At 40.4% G+C, this 19,818-nt stretch overlaps 2 long non-coding RNA genes across 2 annotated transcripts; one reads left to right on the forward strand and one right to left on the reverse strand.

Moving 5' to 3' along the window:
* Positions 1-10,528: 10,528 nt before the first annotated feature.
* Positions 10,529-14,532, forward strand: LOC128634205 (uncharacterized). The gene is made up of 3 exons (XR_008397495.1): positions 10,529-10,777; positions 12,610-12,801; positions 13,664-14,532. It is a non-coding gene; the product is annotated as an uncharacterized LOC128634205 (long non-coding RNA).
* Positions 14,533-18,983: 4,451 nt separating this feature from the next.
* On the reverse strand, positions 18,984-19,597 carry LOC128634206 (uncharacterized). Its single transcript, XR_008397496.1, has 2 exons — positions 19,222-19,597; positions 18,984-19,120 (listed from the first exon to the last, which is right to left on the reverse strand). It is a non-coding gene; the product is annotated as an uncharacterized LOC128634206 (long non-coding RNA).
* Positions 19,598-19,818: the final 221 nt, after the last annotated feature.

Below are 19,818 nucleotides of genomic sequence, written 5' to 3' on the forward strand. Positions count from 1 at the left end.
AGTGATGGACAATTTACAGACAGAAAAGTGACTGAAACCTTTGTTTGGTGCTACAATGCATAAATCATCTTAGTCCTAGTGGGTTTATGTTAGGAGACATTAATGGAGCATTTCTGAAAGGAATCTCCAGTGTCAACACGGTAAAAGTCAGGGGTAAAGCTACAAGTTTTCAGATACAGCCAAAACATCAGCACAGAGGACATTTCTGTGGCCCTATCGGTAACATGACAAGCAGCATTTTTGCTTTGTTTTATATATATATAAAAAAAAGTTTTGTTTTTTTTAAATAAAATAAATAAATAAAAATAAATAAATAAACACACCACACAATAGGTGAGGGAAGAACAGCTGTTACAACATGCTAACACAAGTGAGAGCGGGAATGTGTTTTCATTCTACAACATTAAATGCAACTATACACCGATCAGCTACAACAGTAAAACCACTGACAGGTGAAGTGAAGAACACTGATTATCTCATTACAACAGCACCAGTGAAGGGGTGGGGTATACCAGGCACCAAGCGAACGGTTAGGGAAAAATGGGCAAGTGTAAGGATCTGAGCAACTTTGAAAAGAGCCAAACTGTGACGTCTAGATAACTGGGTCTGAGCATTGCCAAAACGGCAGGTCTTGTACCTACCAAAAGTGGCCCATGGAAGGACAACTGGTGAACTGGTGACAGGGTCAAGGGCACCCAAGGCTCACTGATGCGAGTGGGGAGCAAAAGCTAGCAGAGGCAGTGTGATGTTCTGGGCAATGTTCTGCTGGGAAACCTCGGGTCCTGGCTTTTGTGTGGATGTTAATATACTTTGACATGTACCACTTACCCATTACTGTTGCAGACCACGTACACCTCTTCATGGCAACAAAATTCCCTAATGGCAGTGGTCTCCTTCAGTGGAATAATGTTCCCAGACACACTACAAAAAATGGTTCAGGAATGGTTTGAGGAACATGACAGAGTTCAAGGTGTTGACTGCCACCAAATTCCCCAGATCATTTGAGCATCTGTTGAGCATCTGTGGGATGTTCTGGACAAACAAGTCTGATCCACGGAGGCCCACCTTGCATCTTACAGGACTTAAAGGAACTATGTTCTTGGTGCCCGAAACCACAGCACACCTTCAGAGGTCTTGCGGCATCCATGCCTCGACGAGTAAGAGCTGTTTTAGCGGCACAAGGAGGACCTGCACATTAGTCAGGTGGTTTTAATGTTATGGCTGATTTTTTTATTTTTTTTTTTTTTAACAGATTGTTAGTGCTGCCAAGTTGCTGTGGTGCAAGTGGAATAAAACACTTTGGGATGTGCTGTTAACTCCACGTTGAGCTGAAGAACATGCCACCCCATCAGTAAATATATTTTCCTAGAACAACTCTGTGGTGTTTTATTCATTTGATGATTTTGTGGTCAGTAAACCATTTTTGTGTTGATTTTGATGATGATTTGGATCGTTGTCCTGCTGGAAGATCCAACCACAGCCCATTTTAATCTTTCTGGCAGAGGCAGTCAGGTTTTCATTTAATATCTGTTGATATTTGATAGAGTCCATGATGCCAGGAAGTGATGGACTTTTAACAGATTGACCACACGGCATCACTCTTATGCCAGTTGACTTTTTCAGATGAAGCTCTTCCATAACATTCCAGAGCGTATTTTACCACCTTAACATCACCTCTAATTAAAACTGTGAGATCATCCGCATATGCAGATAATTTGGTGGGTTGTTGACAGTTTAGAGTGTCGATTTGTAGACCTGTTAATTCTTTCCTAAGCTCATATAGCAGGGGTTAAATAATTATGCTGTAAAGTTGGCCCGACAGGGGGCATCCCTGCCTGATACCCTTCTGAGCCTTCACAGCAGTACTTAAGCTACTGGCCACTTTTATCATAAATGTAGCTCCAGAGTATAATAACCTCATCATTGAGATAAAATTTTCATCAAAACCAAAAGCCTTTAGGATGTTAAAAAGAAAAACATGTTCGACCCGGTCAAAAGCTTTCTCCTGATCTAATGGTAAAAACCCCATTTCAATCTTGTTGTCATACGCATGGTCATACAAGTGCCTTACTAGATGCAGATTCTCTGTAATAGATCTGTCTTTTATACAGTATGATTGGTCTTTGTGTATGATTGTGTGCAGTACATCATTTGCTCTGTTTACCAAACATTTTGAAAAGATTTTGTCTCAGAACCGCGCTCTGTCCTCCCCACGCACGCACTCCCAGAGAGAGAGAGAGAGAGAGAGGCACAGATCAATAGAGACAGAAAGGCAGTCAGACAGAAAGAAAGTGAGAGAGAATGACAGACAGAAAGTGAGAGACCAAGATAGAGATGACAGTGAGACACACACACAGAGAGTGAGACAGAGACCGATCAAGAGAGAGATGGAAAGACAATCAGTCAGACAGAAAGAGATAAAGAAATAGAGAGAGACTTGTTTCTCTCAGGCTCTCACAGTGACTCAGGCCTCAGCTGGTGCTGTCCTTGGTGTTGAAATCAGCCTGCAGTTCACTGAATCTTCATTACAGCATAAACATGATACACCATGTAACTAAAAGTATATGGACGCCTGACCATAACACCCACATGTGCTTCTTCCCTGAACTGTTGCCACACAGCTGAAATCACACAGCTGTATAGAACATCTCTGTACGCTGTAGCGTTACAATTTCCCTTCACTGCAACTAATAGACCCAAACCTGTTCCAGCATCACAACGCCCCTGTACACAAACCCAGCTCCATGAAGACACAGTGTGTTACGGTTGATGCAGAAGAACTTTACTGGCTAGAAGAGTGTACTCTATTGTAACAGTAAAGGGGAAATACATCTGGAATGGGATGTTCAACAAGCGTATACTGTACGGGTGTGATGGTCAGGTGTCCACAAACTTTTGGCCATAGTGTGTTCTTGAAGAGAAAAAAAGGAAGCTGGGTTCTAATGTTCAGACTTGATGACAATTTTAATAGAGCTGTGATGGTTTAGCCCGAGACGGGACTGAGAACACTCAATCCACACTCGCACAGAAAGTGATAGGGGGCAAAAAATAATAATAATAATAATTTTTTTAATAAAAATAAAATAAAAAGACACTTTCAGCAGGGTTTACTGACTGTTTGGTAAACAGCTCCCCAGTGCAATACGTTATAATAATGCAGATACAATGTGGGCCTCAGAAATCATAAACTATTATGGAAATGGTCACTTAAAGCGTTCCCGTATTATGTACACACGCATAACAATAACAGGTGGTCATGGTAACGCACACACAACCCCATCCTTGATTCTCAGCTACTACAGGAACAATAACATGTAAGAACAAGTGCATTAATATACGAGGGTGAATCAAAAAAATGAAAACCTTATAAAAACACATTTGTTTTTCTTGACAAACTTTTCTCAGCACTATAACTCTATAACTCTGACTTTCCACCAGATCTCTTTCCTTTAGCACACAAACACTTTGTACTCGATCAGCCTGACTCCCCTGGAGGTGTCCATCATGGAACATCCTGCCAAACCTGAACGTCAACACGTCTCGGAGCCACGGACGGGAGAAAAGGAAAGACACATGACGGTGTGGAGAGAAGACAAAACGCTGAGTGACTCAGAGAGAGCCTCATCGATCCACTGATCACGTCATACCACTTATTATTATTATTATTACTGATGTGCCGAAGCTCGGTTTCCATTTTTAATCCCTTATAAGATTAGAGGTATAATCTTCTTATAATCACGTATACGATCTGATCATAATATACATCATGCATGTTATTGTTTAACACACACACACACACCCCTTCGTTGCCAGAGATCTAATTAAAGACTGAGATTGAACATGTCCCTCCTTCTGATAGTGTAAAATTATACATTACAGATTTGGAATTGCATTCTCGCTGTGATGTCTCTCACTCTTTACTGGTAGGAAGAGAGAGAGAGCGAGAGAGAGAGAGAGAGAGAGAGTGTGAAAGAGTGTGTCAGAGAGCGAGCGAGTCAGAGATAGAGAGAGCAAATTTAATATTATTACTATTAATAATTTTTAAAAACGGAGCAGATCCAATAGGGCTTCGCAGCAGCAGTACTTTACCTCAAAGTGATTTGTAACACACACAGTGGAAATGGTGTAGCAAAAGTCATGCAACCATTGTGGGGGGAAAAAGCGGGGGGGGGGGGGGGGGGGGGGCTCTGATACTTTGTACCATTAGAGAAGAAAAAAATCCATTCCGTTCTTTGATTACTTATTTGGCATACAGTGAATATTCACACTTTAAGGCCATGTGGAACAATTTCCAAAATTCATTTAAATGGGGTAAATTGTGTACATTGAACCGAGAGTACTAGACATGTTTGCTAAAAGCAACACAAAGGCTTTATTCACACTGCAGGAATTTTATATTGTGTGTTTAGATTTTTTCTTTTAGACAGACTGTTCAACTGCAAATTTGTTCTGGTGAGTGACAGGCATTCAAAATCTTTCTGCAGAACTCTGTTGAAGATTCTGTACATCAGAGATTCATCTGAACTTCAACAAAACATTTCACATTTATAGAGTTTTGTCTACGTTCATGAAGTAATCACATTTATAAGATTATTAATTAATCACGACAGTTCTACTGTGCACGTCTATTACACAACTATCAGTGCTGTTCTGCTGCATGTCGGCTCATTTCTGGAGCAGAACAAACTAAAGTTCATTAGACTTACCTCTTGATCAATGCGGGTCATCACATGTTGGATTTCGGGTATTTCACTGCCTCTCGGTGTTGTACAACTGCAGGAGCCGTGGGAGGTGCTGATCAAGCCCTTCAAACAATGCCTTCTTTAAGTCAGGTGACACAAGCCTGCACAACTCAAACACAACCTGTTGAAGAGAACCAAATTTAAAATAGTCAAGAGACAAATCTCCACCATTCTGAAGGCATAAAGTACGTATTCATGTGTAAGCAAACATTTGTTTTATCTATGGAAAATAAATGAGCATTAGAACAGATTTACTTGTCTCTGACTGAACAAAGCAGGCCATATTAAACTGGGTTAAATATACAAATCCACACCGTTCACCAGTCCAACAGAATCTGTACAACACATTAGCAATACTTCTGCTCTGTTTAGACCCAGAAAATATAAAATACTTTAGTATGAAATTTCTGTCGAGTGTCTACCATGGGGTCGGGATTTACGGTCTGTGAACACGTGCTGATTACACGTGCAGGAAAAGCAACCCACACGTGCAACCCTGACCGAGTGAGAACGACTCAAACGATTCAAGAAGAGGATTCTGAATCGGTTCATTTAAAGAATCATTACCAAAGCCGCTTATCCTACTTCGATGGTTTGAATGAATGAACTGAATCAGTTGAACCGACTCTTCATCGCTCAGGAAGCCAACGCCGACGAGAATTTCAGGATTATTTTAAAACATTTTTATATTTTTTGAGAGAAGTTTAACGACTTGAGAAGTGACTCAAGCAGCCTTTTTATTCACAAATCTCACACACACAAACAAGAACACGATACTCGCTAAATATATATATATATATATAAATAAATAGATAATTCAAATAATTCTCCTTCCAGTTGCCTTTAAAACCCACAAGGAGTAAAGAATATAAAATAAGCAAACAAGTTTCAACCAGTACATACACAGTCTTTTAAAAGTTGATGAAATCTCACTTTTTCTTCTGCAACCACACATAATGCCCCTTCCAGACACCATATATTCTCAAATGATACAAGGTCTTTCATCTCTTGGTAAAACTTAAAATCGATTAATATCCTAGATTTTAACAGAATCACAAAAACCACTAAAACGCTGTCCCCTGAATTTGACTCAATTCTGTTTCTCCGGCTGACATATATGGCCATCTTTGCCTGCCCTATGATAAAATTTATCAACTGACACTTAAACCTTTTTTTTTTTTGAGAGTATTTAAAACCAAAGATAAAAGTTTCGATTGTAAAACTCTCATTAAAATGGCCAAGCAGTCTCTGTAAAAAGAGGCTTCAATCTCACACAGTGCATAAACATGGGAAACACAGATTCTCTCACGGCACAGAAAGGACATTCGTAACTCACATCAGGGTTTAAAACACAGATAAAAGAATTAACAGCCACTGCACCGTGTAAAATCCTCCACTGTAAATCCCCACACTTTTTTGTTAATGGTGACTTGTACAAAGCTCTCCATTGTGGCTTTACATGTTCCTTTAATTGTAGAACAGAACGCCAAGGTGTGTCGACTCTTTTGTCCAGAAACTTTTTATTTAGGGATAGTACGCACATTTTGTACAGTTCTTTCCCAGATGGTACCTTGGGACCCACAAAACTTAGTTTTTCAGATTTAAGAAACACACCTGAGCACTCACGTACATTCGCCGAGACTCTAAAATCCGGTAAAGGATCTTGGTCATTGGGACTACTTAACCTTCTGGAATATTCCTCCAGCATTTTAAAGACCTCTTCAGTCAACAGGGACCTCCATTCTACAAGGAACTGCGTGACTACACGGACTGACCTCATCTTTATGTGTCCAGCAACTGCCACCGTGTTCCTAAACTCCGGTCCTGCTAAGGTCAGTAGGTCACCCAGAGTGATGACTCCAGCCCTGCAGAACCCCTCCGTGAGCGCAGGAAACGGCTTCCTTTGAGATACATCTAAAATGGAACCATTTATGATTGGCTCCTCCAGCGGCCAGTAGAGAGAACTTGAGCATTGTACTCTCTGCACTGTTAAAAGTCCCCACACTTTAAAAACATTACGGTAAAAAACAGGAAGTTTCCTGATGTCCATCTTTTTCGGGTCCATCCAGAAAAGAGGTTTATTTAAATCCAGCCCTTCAAGTGTCTGTAAAATGGCACATGCTACAGCCTTCCAGTTTGCATTTACAGGTCCATGTAGCAGCCTTTGCACAAACTGTAACCGAAAGGCTGCAGTCCTGCTCTGCAGGTGCACCAGTCCATGTCCCCCTCATCCTTGGGGAGAAACAGTACACTCTGTGGAACCCAGTGTAGATTATTTCAAGAAGACATTATCATGGGCCTGTTCATTGTAGATTTCACACTTGCACAGTTCCTTGTAGAAACCGACTGCTCTCTCTCGAATTTCTCTATGGTCCACTAAAAGTGTCCCATCATCAGAAAACAGGCCATGTATCATCTTATTCTGACCATTCTTTTTTCCAAATTAAAAAAGAATTTCGACGGTGCATCCATACACTCCACATTCTGAAACCGTGACCTGACCAGAGCTCCTTGTGCGGTAACGTCTGGCAATTTTTTCAATAAATTCTTTTTTGTCATTAAATTTTCTATGCATACCTGCCGTCCTGTGTTTTTCATTAACACTTGAAGCGCCGTTATTTCATCCTCCAAGGATTTCATGCGTAGAGTTGTGTCTCTCGTGACATTGGAGGTATTTTGTTGACACGGCTGTTTAATTTGCGTTTTGGCAAAATCCCACCACTGTTGCACCGATTTAAAAGAACCCTTTGTGGTTCTAAAATCACTCCACAAATATTTAAACACATCCCTAAAATTAACGTCCTGCAATAGACTGGTGTTAAAATGCCAATACGCACTCTTATGCTTGAGTTTACTTAAATACACAGTAGCCAGAACCATACAATGGTCTGTAAATCCTACTGGTATAATTACACAACTTCTAAAAGCACTTAACTGCTGTTTAAAACCATCAAATTTATCCAATCTGGCCATAGAGAGCATATTATTATAGGAGTGCACCCAGGTATACTGCTTTTGCATGTGGTGAAAATTTCTCCAAATGTCCACAAGGTCACAGGACTTCATTAACTCGACTAGCCTTCTACGTGATGGCACATGGGGCTCTACATGATTCCTGTCTATACACAGCTCTGTACAATTAAAATCCCCCGCTAGAATAAAAAAATCATCAGAGTCACAATTCTTCAGGACATCATCTAAGGTTAATAAAAATAACATTCTTTCAATGGCGGTGGTCGGGGCATAAACACAAACAAAAACGACCCACCTATTCTCATATTGAGCTCTAACCTTTAACAGTCGACCCTTTATAATCTCATCAAGTTGATAAGAACAGGGGATAAAATTATAGGAAAATAAAATAGCTACTCCGCCACTGGTAGATGTCTTACGGCTTAAAACGGATAACCCTTTAAACTCCCTGGTCCAGTCCGCAGCATTATTAGCGTCTGTGTGGGTTTCCTGAGCAAAGATGACATCAATTTTCTTTTGCTTCACCGTTTCAAACAACAAAAATCTTTTATTTCTTTCCCTTGCTCCATTTAAATTCAACAAAGCGATTCGAAACTCACTCATAAATATGAGGAAAAATAATAGATTTACGTACATGATGTCTAGGATTGACTATCACTATCGTTATTGTCTAACATTACATTGACTTTTGTAAGGATTTTCTTTAGACGGTATCCCTCCTGATCAGTGAAACCCCCTTCTGCCATAAACCCACGTGTTTTTTTAATGAACTGTTCCACATCCGGGAAAACTCGTCTATCCTCACATTCCTAGCATGTTTAGTCTTTCTCAGAAAAGCCCTGATGTCGTCCACGCTATATTCATGGCTCGAAAAGCCACTTAGATTTACACTAGTATTAGTTGTTAATCACAAATTTACACTACATGTTATACTGCAGTCGGAGGCTTCGCTCTCACTCTCTACCGTCACAGAATTCAGCTCCTCTGCAACATCTTTCCTCTTAGCCTGTGCATGAGGACGATTTCTCCATCTCTTTCTCTGGGGCACCTTGAACACATTCTCTTCTGTATCCATGTGAGAGCTATCATCCGCAACTTCATCAGCAAGGGACGGATCCACACTATCTAGTGACACCGTACTATCCTGTGTACCCTTATCACCTAAATCTGGCTCATTCTCAGCCTTCTCTTCTTCACCTGGTTTAGCACCGACACCCTGGTGAGAGGGAACAGCTTCAGGTGTCTCCAACTGAGAAGGTGCTGCTGCTCCCTCTCCCGGTGTGTGAGTCCCATCCACCCCAACACCCTCTCCAGCAGTAACCTCGTTACCAGCGGCCTCGTTAGCATTATCATTATTTTCGGGATTTACCCGTTTTTCCGGACAGGCCCGCACCAGATGACCAGATAAACCACACCCACAACACTTCATTGTAGTAATAGTAGCGTAAATAACATAATTAAAATCCTCCACCTTTACATTCAGTGTCAGATCCAGATCATTATTGTCCTTCAGAACCATGTGCACACACCGTCTGAAAGACACGATATATTTTACACGAGGGGATTTACTTGTAGTCGCTATCTTCTTGATCTGAGAGACCGGTTTTCCATAGCGGGATAGAGTTTGTGACAGAACCTCGTCCTTAATAAAAGGAGGAACATTCGACAGGATGACTTTTTTACACAGGGTTGATAAGGGAAGCATTAAGTGGAACACATCATCAATCACAACTCCACTGTCCACCATTTCGTTTACTAACTCCACCGTTTTCAGAAACAGCACGACGGCACTATTCATCCGGGCCGCAGACAGAATGTTGTCGTGTCCAACACTCTCCCCCACGGCCAGACTAACCTCCTCAACGCTGGCGGTAGTGGCTACTGTAATAGCATGCCGCCGCGTGAGAGAATCATATTTCCCCGTACCTTAGGCAGCCATGCTTCCCAAAACTTTTCCCAAACAGCAGCCCAGGCCAGCGAGAAACACACACACACAAACACACACACGCGAGCGCGCACACACACAACAAACAATAGTAGTTTAAACTCTCTCAGAAACCAAAGACCTAAAGGAAATCGTATTTCTTAAGAAAAAATAGACAGAAAAAATGAACAAGCGAACTTGGAGCAGCGGCCTCGGCCACGCTCCGCCCACTCACTCACTTCCGCTCTGACTCCGCCCACTCATTCAATCCATGCGCACGAGGGAGAGAGAGAGAGAGAGAGTGTCTGTCTGTCTGTGTGTGTGTGTGTGTGTGTGTGTGTGTGTGTGTGTGTGTGTGTGTGTGTGTGTGTTTGTAATTATCACTTCATGGGGACATCATCATGGTTACACAGCAACCTCATGGGGACCAAAAACATTATGGGTGCAAAAATCCACGTCCTCACAGGGGTGATGCATTGAAAAGTGTTGAGGAGGCTGTAAATAGACGCCTCACAAATTTTTATCTTTGGCATATAACGCATGATCTGGACAAACTGTGTATGTGACCGGTTTGGTCTATGTCGCCCCCTTTAGTCTGGAACCGGTATTTATTGGGGGAGGGGCTTGGCCAACCACTTCACACACTCTGCAAGTCTAATTTATGCAAATTATGGTACCACCCACTTAGTAAAGGACTGTGGCTAATCTGCATATGCACATTAGCTCTATTACCTATTAGCGGATTAAAAAGTGACTGGTAAGTTAAAAGCCTAATTAGACTGTTAGAAGGTTAGATTGTTAGCATAAGATAAACATTAATAAGTTAGAACAGATAGTTATCATGTTTTCCAAATAATTATAAGTCTTAATAATAATTAAAGTTTGAGTTTTTAAATTTTTGCACAGTGAAATGACACTTTTTAAAAATCTCTAAGCAGTAAAACGAAATCCTTAAGTCGGGTTATGGCGGAGTGTAGTTTTTTTTGACTGCACTAATAGTTCATAAACACCACACAGGAAGTAGGAAAAGAACTACATTTCCCATCTGCCCTGGCTGTCACAGGCTAATAGCACCAGCTGCTTTCCATTGCCTTAAGGAATGATTCTACTGCGGCAACGAGACCAAATACAACGAAAGGTAAGTTATTATTATAATTTTTTGCAGTTTATAAGTTTGTAATTTTATTTCCGTGCTTTAAGACATCATTTATAATTGAATCGCAATATTAAAGTAATTGTTATGCTAGCGGACTTTACTAGCCAGAGTTAGCACACACTTTAACCAATCCAGCACATTACTAGTACAATAAGTTAATAAAATGAAGTTAATATATTAAATAGACTTTGGTGGTTGTCATGTCATGTGAATATTTAGTGTTATACCGACTTCTGTAACTAGCTTCACCATGTAACGGATAGTTCGGTTATAAATAGCAGAGTCAGGCTTCCTAAATAGTTATCGGTCTGAGCGCTGGGTTGAGTTTAAAGCCTCTGAAATCGAGGACAGGGTGGACAGTAGTCTGGACCGAGCCGAGCTCATTAGTTCCAGTTATTAGTTTGTTATGAATCTGTAAAGCGCTGGGCGGTGGTGTGATGTGCTTCGATGTTGTAACTACAGCGCGCTCCTTTTATTCTGCGTCTCTAAACACCGCAGCTGAGCTGTGATCTGTGTGTAGAACAGGTTCTCACTCAGCACAGTTATTAGCAAGCACGGATATGGTTATTTTCTTACTCAGAACATCACTAGGGACTGACAATCTCAATATATTAACATTTTCTTTAGAGGTAAAATGGCACGAAGGTGGAAGAAGAATAATTATAACTAGACCAGTACATTTCCTGAAGAAAATGTGAGTGGTGCTTGCCGTGGTGAAATCGGGACAGGGTGCCAATACATTCAAGAGCCGCCTACGTAGGGTGCCTATACTTTCGAGAGCTGGACAGATATGGCACCAGCACTGTTAGAGCCGGCTGTGTAGTGCGCCAATACTTTTTAGAGCCGACCGTCAAGGGCGCCAGTACTTTTGAGAGCTGGCTGTGCAGGGTGCCAATACTTTTGAGAGCCGGCCAGATCGTGTGCCAATATTTCTGAGAGCCGAACAGATCGTGTGCCAATACATTTTAGAGCCGAACGTGTACGGAGGAAAATTTTTTTACAGCTTTCTCCTTAGAGGGCCAATACTTTCAAAACTCAATGCCAGTCTATGGGAAATTTTCTGAATTTGAGCTTCCGTAGTCGGAATTCCGGCATTCCGATCGCTTATAAAAGTCATAGCACACATCTCCTCAATAAGCCGATCGATTCGACACCTCACCTGTCGATCTCCGACAAACAGTGAGGGACTAGTTACGCACCAAAAAAAACGTGGAAGAAGAATAATAATAATAACTAGACCGGTACATTTCCTGAAGAAAATGTGAGTGGTGCTTGCGTTGGCGAAACAGGGACGGGTGCCAATACTTTCGAGAGCTGACAGCGTAGGGCGCCAATACTTTCCAGAGCCGGACAGATATGGCACCAGCACTGTTAGAGCCAGCCGTGTAGTGCGCCAATACATTTTAGAGCCGACTGTCAAGGGCGCCAGTACTTTTGAGAGCTGGCCGTGCGGGGTCCCAATACTTCTGAGCGCCGGCCGGAGAGTAATAATATTATTATTATTATTATTATTATTATTATTATTATTATTATTATTAAGTATGCAAGGGAACAATAGTAGTGCTTTTGAAGCACCACTGATTAAATGAGCCATAGAATTAACCTGCATAAAAAATGACGATGTCTGCATAGTTTTTCTTCAAAGTGTACTTTCATTGTACTTGAAAATTGCAGTTGTGAAGTATTTGTCCACTTAAACATTTACATCTGACCGTTAACAATAAAAATTCTGTGCAGAGCTATCATATTTGTAGAATTTGATGTGCAATATTCGGTCACTGAATACTTCTCTCTTTCTCTCGTTGTGTATTAAGTATTGATGCTGCAAAAGAAGACGGATCTTTTGGTAGGCTGGTTAATGATGACCACAAGCACCCAAATGGCAGAATACAGAAGACTGAAGTGGATGGAAGCCCACATCTTGGTCTGTTTGCTTTAACAGACTTTAAAGAAGGTGATGAATTACCTACAATTACGGAGGAGGAGACTGGCCTTGGTGCAGCAAGGTATGCAGGGTATCTCCCTCTCTGTTTTCACAATTTAAAAATTATTAAAAGATAAACATTGTCTTATCCGGCAGTGTTGCGATTCATTTTTGTTGCACAACTAATTTTGTTGTTGTGCATTAACAATAAAATTAGACATTATTGTTCATCTGATCTGCTTCAGGTATTTTACTGCCATGTTTAAGCATGAACTACAAAACGTGTGTGTGTCTGAATGCACCGTAATTATCCCAAAGTCTTCCAAAGTATCCCATATCTAACCCTGAAATCATAAACTTAATTCCTATAGTGAAATAATTATTGTTTTTGTCGTATTGAACAGTGTATTTGTTTTCTGTTACATAATCTTGTCTGTTAATAGTTACCATACGGAGTCCCCACAAAGCATGTTTTATTCAGGTGTGTGTGAGGGAGTCTTGTGATAGCTGAATAGATATGTGAATTTAGAACAGTGTCCCCATAGGTCACTTAAACCTGTTTAAATATGCAGATTATGGAGGGGGACACTGCTGAGAGCAATGGCCAGGAGAAACAGCAGCCATCACAGTCTACACCTTTTCTGGATCATAAATATCAGAATTGTGTAGTTTGCTGGCACTTTTAATCCTGCCTTTCAATCACACCTCTCCATAATTTCCGACATAAGCATCCCCTGGGACTCGGTAGGTTCCCTACTGTATCTTCTCCAAGAAAACTGAGTACTCTTAGATACTATTTGGTACATATGCACAAACTGCAGTCAGAGTTTTCATTCGTGAGACGTGAAATGTAAGTTCCAGTCTGTAAGTTGCCAGACAATAATTTCTGTCGGGTGTAAGGGTGTGTGTTTGCTATGTAACTAATGTTTATTCATAACATTTAGGTAAAACATCTACTCTGAAAAAGAGGAAGGATCGGGAAGGAAATGAGGTCCATGCAGTGGAGAGACATATGAAGACCTTCATCATGTCATGTCGTGTCCCAGGGAAGTTGGTCTGTGAAAACTGCATTAGATCTGAGTCTTTATATCTTAAAGATAGAGACTGGCAAAGTGTCAAATTCTACGTCTATAACTGCACTGTAGCTTACAAAAGAGATTTAAACAAAGATTAAATAACACTTTGATAGTAACACTTTACGTCTATATTACAGATACTGTACATCATAACATCTGTAGTAATGCTTTAATAATAAGTTACATTACACCTCTAGCCTTTTACTTTGTAATGAAACACTCAGCATTTACTTCATCATAAACTAATCAGGAACAAATCAGGCATTTAAAATATCCATTAGAATCTTTACCTACACCGTTATATTGAATTAGATCAAATTGGTTTGGGCCGCCTTCTTAAAGTGGGTCCTAATGCAGGTGACTGACAAGTTCATGAGTAAGCCTATTGGGCAATAAAAGCTTCAGTGTGCTACCCATTTACATGTTTAGACTGCCTGGAATCAAAATTAGCTACCTCAACATACATTATTAAGTTGTTACTGTCACTTTTTAGCTTAGTCAGTTAAGTGGATATAGAATAAAGAAAAAAATTGTGTTTGGTTGTGTGTCTGTGTTTGGCTAGTATCTTTATTTTTCTCAATATGTTTAACTTTGAGCTGGCTATATGTAGTAAGCACAAGTGTTATGTCAAACTTAAATGAGTCCAAGTTCATTCACGGCACATGTGAGCTTAGTAGTTGTGCACTTTAATGGGCAAATATTTGTTGACTTTTACAGTAAAGAAGCTCAAGACTCAAGTTGTCTTTATAATGTTGAATAGACAGAGTTTTTTCATCTTACTGACAATTTTTCACTTGATTAGAGATCCAGACCAATAAACAAATCCTTCATGTAGCTAAAATATCAAAAGGATGAGTTTCTTTGTCATTTTGACTTGCCAAAATGACTGGGGATAGTGTTAATTTGTGATGCATGCCTGTGATAAATAAGTGAGGTTCAGTACAGCTAGCACCTCTACTTTTTGTTCCACAAAAAAAAGTATACTTTAAAATGAAACGCTTCTTAGAATTATAGCCTCAAAACTAATAATAGCACTGGTACCACCTTCCTTAACAAGTTCCTAGGTTTCTCAAAGGGTTCCTCTGTTGGAAATAGAAAGCTCCAAAAAAATGTAGTCTGTTATCTATTACGTGCAGATATTGAAATTTGTGTAAGAGAGCTTTTTGATAACCAAACTTTCACTGATTGCATTTTTCACAAATAAGGCTAAGAGTCCTTAGTATAAACAATTAAGAACAACTGTTCAATTTAATTTCATGAGAAGCTTAAACCTTCAAATAGAGAAAATACACATCATGTCTGCTTTACAGACAGCTCTCTAAATTAGACATACTTAGTTTTTAATTTTGTATAAATTATTATAAAGTTAAATTGACAACTTTGTTTTATTAAACCATGTCCCATTGTTGTTATATAAACTACCTGATCTGTGTGTATGCAGATTAACTATCTAGTGATGTCCCCTCTACAACATGAAAACCAGCTAATTTGCTGTGCATGCAAATTAGGTCCCCATTAATGATGAGTTCTTGTTATGTCCACATTAGGTGTGAAAAAACCAAGCACAGAAATTTTGTGATTTAAATCCAGAATTTGAGATGATATGTGTTCTCAGGCTTAAATTATACATGCCTGATTTTTTTCACATCTGTAGGACCTCAGGAAAGTGGTGTCCCCACAATACATGGGTGGGACTACTGACCCCAGAATGTTCTAATTACAAGTGTGTGTGTGTGTGTGTGTGTGTGAGAGAGAGAGAGAGAGAGAGAGTGTGTTAAAGGTACAGGAGCAGTCTGGCTGTGCAGCTACAGTAAATGTTAATAATAATAATAGGACGTTATTTAAAAGCTCATACAGCTGATGTTATTTTTATTTAGTAGTTAATTTAACATGCTATGCTAACATGTAAACAATAAGATAATATTACCTGACGTACATTTTACACTCAATATTGTCTGTTTCTCTTCTATTTCACCAACAAAAATATTTCCAAACAAAGCCACAGCAGGTCCTGCTCCTTTTTCCTCCTAATTCCCTCATTTCTCCACGTTGGGATTAATAAAGTATTATCTTATCTCATCTTTTGTTCAAATGGGAGATTTCTTATTTATTTTATTTTGTTTATTTTTAAATAGGAGACTTTTTAATACTTTTATTAAAAATGGCTTCATGTTTCAATTATAATGAAGCGTTTGTTCAAACAAAAATGTTTTCAGTCCGTTATGGATCATTGTAACTGATGATGTTCTTATTATTAATAATAATAATAATAATAATAATAATAATAATAATAATAATAATAATAATGCTAATGCTGATGTGGTGTCCTGTCCTCTGACTTCTGTGTGTGAGACAAACGCACTCATATTTCTGTTACATGGGAAACTTTAGGTGTATTATGGCTCTGTGTGTGTGTGTGTGTGTGTGTGTGTGTGTGTGTGTGTGTGTGTGTGTGTGTGTGTGTGTGTGTGAGAGATCAGTGTTCTGATATATCATCATTTCTCCCCCAGGTTGAGTTGGTGTTTTCCGACAGCGGAAAGCTGTAGAGTTCTGTCCTCAGTTCTCAGATCAAACTCCTCCAGACTGAGAGAACTGGACCTGAGTGTCAATAACCTGCAGGATTCAGGAGTGAAGCTGCTCTCTGCTGGACTGAAGAACCCACACTGTACACTGGAGACCCTGAGGTACACACACACACTCACACACACTGTACACTGGAGGTACACACACACACACAAACACACACACGCACATACTCACAAACACACATCCAGTTTCCATTTGTGGTGATGGTAATTGTAGTGATGTACAGTGCATCCAGAAAGTATTCACAGCGCTTCACTTTCTCCACATTTTGTTATGTTACAGTCTTATTCCAAAATGGGTTAAATTCATTATTTTCCTCAAAATTCTTCAAACAATACCCCATAATGACAACGTGAAAGAAGTTTGTTTGAAATCTTTGCAAATTTATTAAAAATAAAAAACAAAAAAAGCACATGTACATAAGTATTCACAGACTTTGCCATGACACTCTGAATTGAGCTCAGGTGCATCCTGTGTCCACTGAACATCCTTGAGATGTTTCTACAACTTGATTGGAGTCCACCTGTGGTAAATTCAGTTGATTGGACATGATTTGGAAAGGCACACACCTGTCTATATAAGGTCTCACAGTTAACACTGCATGTCAGAGCACAAACCAAGCCACGAAGTGCAAGGAACTGTCTGTAGACCTCCGAGACAGGATTGTATCAAGGCACAGATCTGGGGAAGGGTACAGAAACATTTCTGCAGCATTGAAGGTCCCAATGAGCACAGTGGTCTCCATCATCCATAAATGGAGGAAGTCTGGAACCAGCAGGACTCTTCCTAGAGCTGGCCTCCCGGCCAAACTGAGCGATCGGGGGAGAAGGGCCTTAGTCTGGGAGGTGACCAGAAACCCGATGGTCACTCTGACAGAGCTCCAGCGTGTCTCTGTGGAGAGAGGAGAACCTTCCAGAAGAACAACCATCTCTGCAGCACTCCACCAATCAGGCCTGTATGGTAGAGTGGCCAGACGGAAGCCACTCCTCAGTAAAAGGCACATGACAGATCACCTGGAGTTTGCCAAAAGGCACCTGAAGGACTCTCAGACCATGATGAAACAAAGATTGAACTCTTTGGCCTGAATGGCAAGCGTCATGTCTGGAGGAAACCAGGCACCAGTCATTACCTGGCCAATACCATCCCTACAGTGAAGCATGGTGGTGGCAGCATCATGCTGTGGGGATGTTTTTCAGCGGCAGGAAGTGGGAGACTAGTCAGGATCGAGGGAAAGATGAATGCAGCAATGTACAGAGACATTCAATTCAATTCAGTTTTATTTGTATAGCACTTTTTACAATAGACTGTCTCAAGGCAGCTTTACAGAAATATCAACAGCGTATACAGATATTAAAGGTGTGAATTTATCCCAACTGAGCAAGACACTGAGTGGCGATGGTGGCAAGGAAAAACTCCCTAAGATGTTTTAAGAGGAAGAAACCTTGAGAGGAACCCGACTCAGAAGGGAACCCATCCTCATCTGGGTAACAACAGTTAGTGTGAAAAAGTTCATTATAGATTTATATGAAGTCTGTATGGCGTTAGGAGCAGCCGTAGTCCCAGCAGTCTGGAATTAGAGAAGATTTGAGCTCCATCCAGAGGCAGAAACGATCTGGATCTCTAGTATCTCCATAAATTCGTGTGGGGCTCGGTGAAAGGAGAGAGGGAGAAAAAAGATAATTATGACTGTGAAGTAGTAGAACAGAATCTAGTCAGGGTAAGCTTGAGTAAACAAATACGTTTTAAGCTTAGACTTAAACACTGAGACTGTGTCTGAGTCCTGAACACTAATAGGAAGACTGTTCCATAACTGTGGGGCTCTATAAGAGAAAGCTCTTCCCCCTGCTGTAGCCTTCACTATTCGAGGTACCGTCAGATAGCCTGCATCTTTTGATCTAAGTAGGCGTGGCGGATCATATAAAACCAAAAGGTCGCTTAGATATTGTGGCGCGAGACCATTTAGTGCTTTTATTAACCTATAAAGCACTCGCCCTTTACGCACCGAGATTTGGAGTTGTCTAATGTCACTACATGATGCAGAAATATTAGTTCATGCATTCGTCACCTCTAGACTAGATTACTGTAATGCCTTACTGTCTGGATGTTCCAGTAGGAATATAAATAAGCTCCAGTTAGTCCAGAATGCAGCTGCTAGAGTCCTAACTAGAACCAGAAGATACGACACATCACCCCGATCTTATCCACACTGCACTGGCTCCCAGTGAAATCTCACATTGATTATAAAATACTTTTATTAACCTATAAAGCACTGAATGGTCTCGCGCCATGCAACTTTGATCAAAAGATGCAGACTCTCTGATGAAACGTTGAATAGTGTTTTTGTAAAATGATATTGAAACACAGACACACACACACACACACACACACAGATATTTAAAATAACAGAGAATGCCACACAAGTTATTATAATTTATGAATGTACAGTCAAAGATTGAACATTTACATTTAGACAGCTTTACCATAAAATGGCAGTTGATTTGTGTAAGTGTGTGAGGAATAGTCTGTAATATATCACACAGACGTGTGTGTGTGTGTGTGTGTGTGTGTGTGTGTGTGTGTGTGTAAAGGCATTAAATAAATGTTTTTATTTTTTTTATTAGTATGCTAGATGTAGTATGCTAGAGTACGAGGCGTATGAGTTCCACTCTCCTCTGTGAAATCCACCTTCATCTTCTGTTTCTCCATCACTGCCTCCAGCTCTGTTGCCTTTCTGACATCCTGAGAAAAAAACACTCATCATTTATACACATCATTAGCATGTGTGTGTGTGTGTGTGTGTGTGTGTGTGTGTGTGTGTGTGCGCGTATGTGTGTGTTTACCTCCAGCCGTGCCTTCTGTACGGCAACTTGTCTGTACACCCTCGCTCCTTCTTCAGGAATGACAGCACGAAGTTCCTCTTTATTCAGAGAGAATAGCTGAGCTCCTGTTAACACACAAAGACACTGTGTAGTCCTACACACACACACACACACACACACACACACACACACACACACAGATATTAATAAATTAATAGATAATAATATTTTATAAAAATGTGACAAGAGGCAGTGATTCACACAGGCCACTATAGGGAGCCGGAGCACAGACTGCCCTTTTACTAGACCATTAAAAATAAAGAGAATTAGAACTTTGTTCCAACAAGAGTAACACACACTTTCTGTCAAACTGTCAATCAAAGTAGTGTGTGCTGATTTATAGCCCTTTGTGCTTCTCAGGCCGACATTTCTGTAAGTGACCTAATTTATGACCGGGGTGGTGGGGGGGGGTAACCCTATCGATTGTATCAGTGGGTCAGTCTAGCTCCTGTGTGTCTGGGCAGTGGTGGAGAGGGGTGTGTGGAGGGGTGTGTGGGGGAGTGGCCCCCCAACAAAGGTGTTCATGTTAATGAGTCTGTTTTTGTTTTTGTTTTTTTT

Source organism: Ictalurus punctatus, chromosome 12, assembly GCF_001660625.3.
Source record: "Ictalurus punctatus breed USDA103 chromosome 12, Coco_2.0, whole genome shotgun sequence".
NCBI lineage: Eukaryota > Metazoa > Chordata > Actinopteri > Siluriformes > Ictaluridae > Ictalurus > Ictalurus punctatus.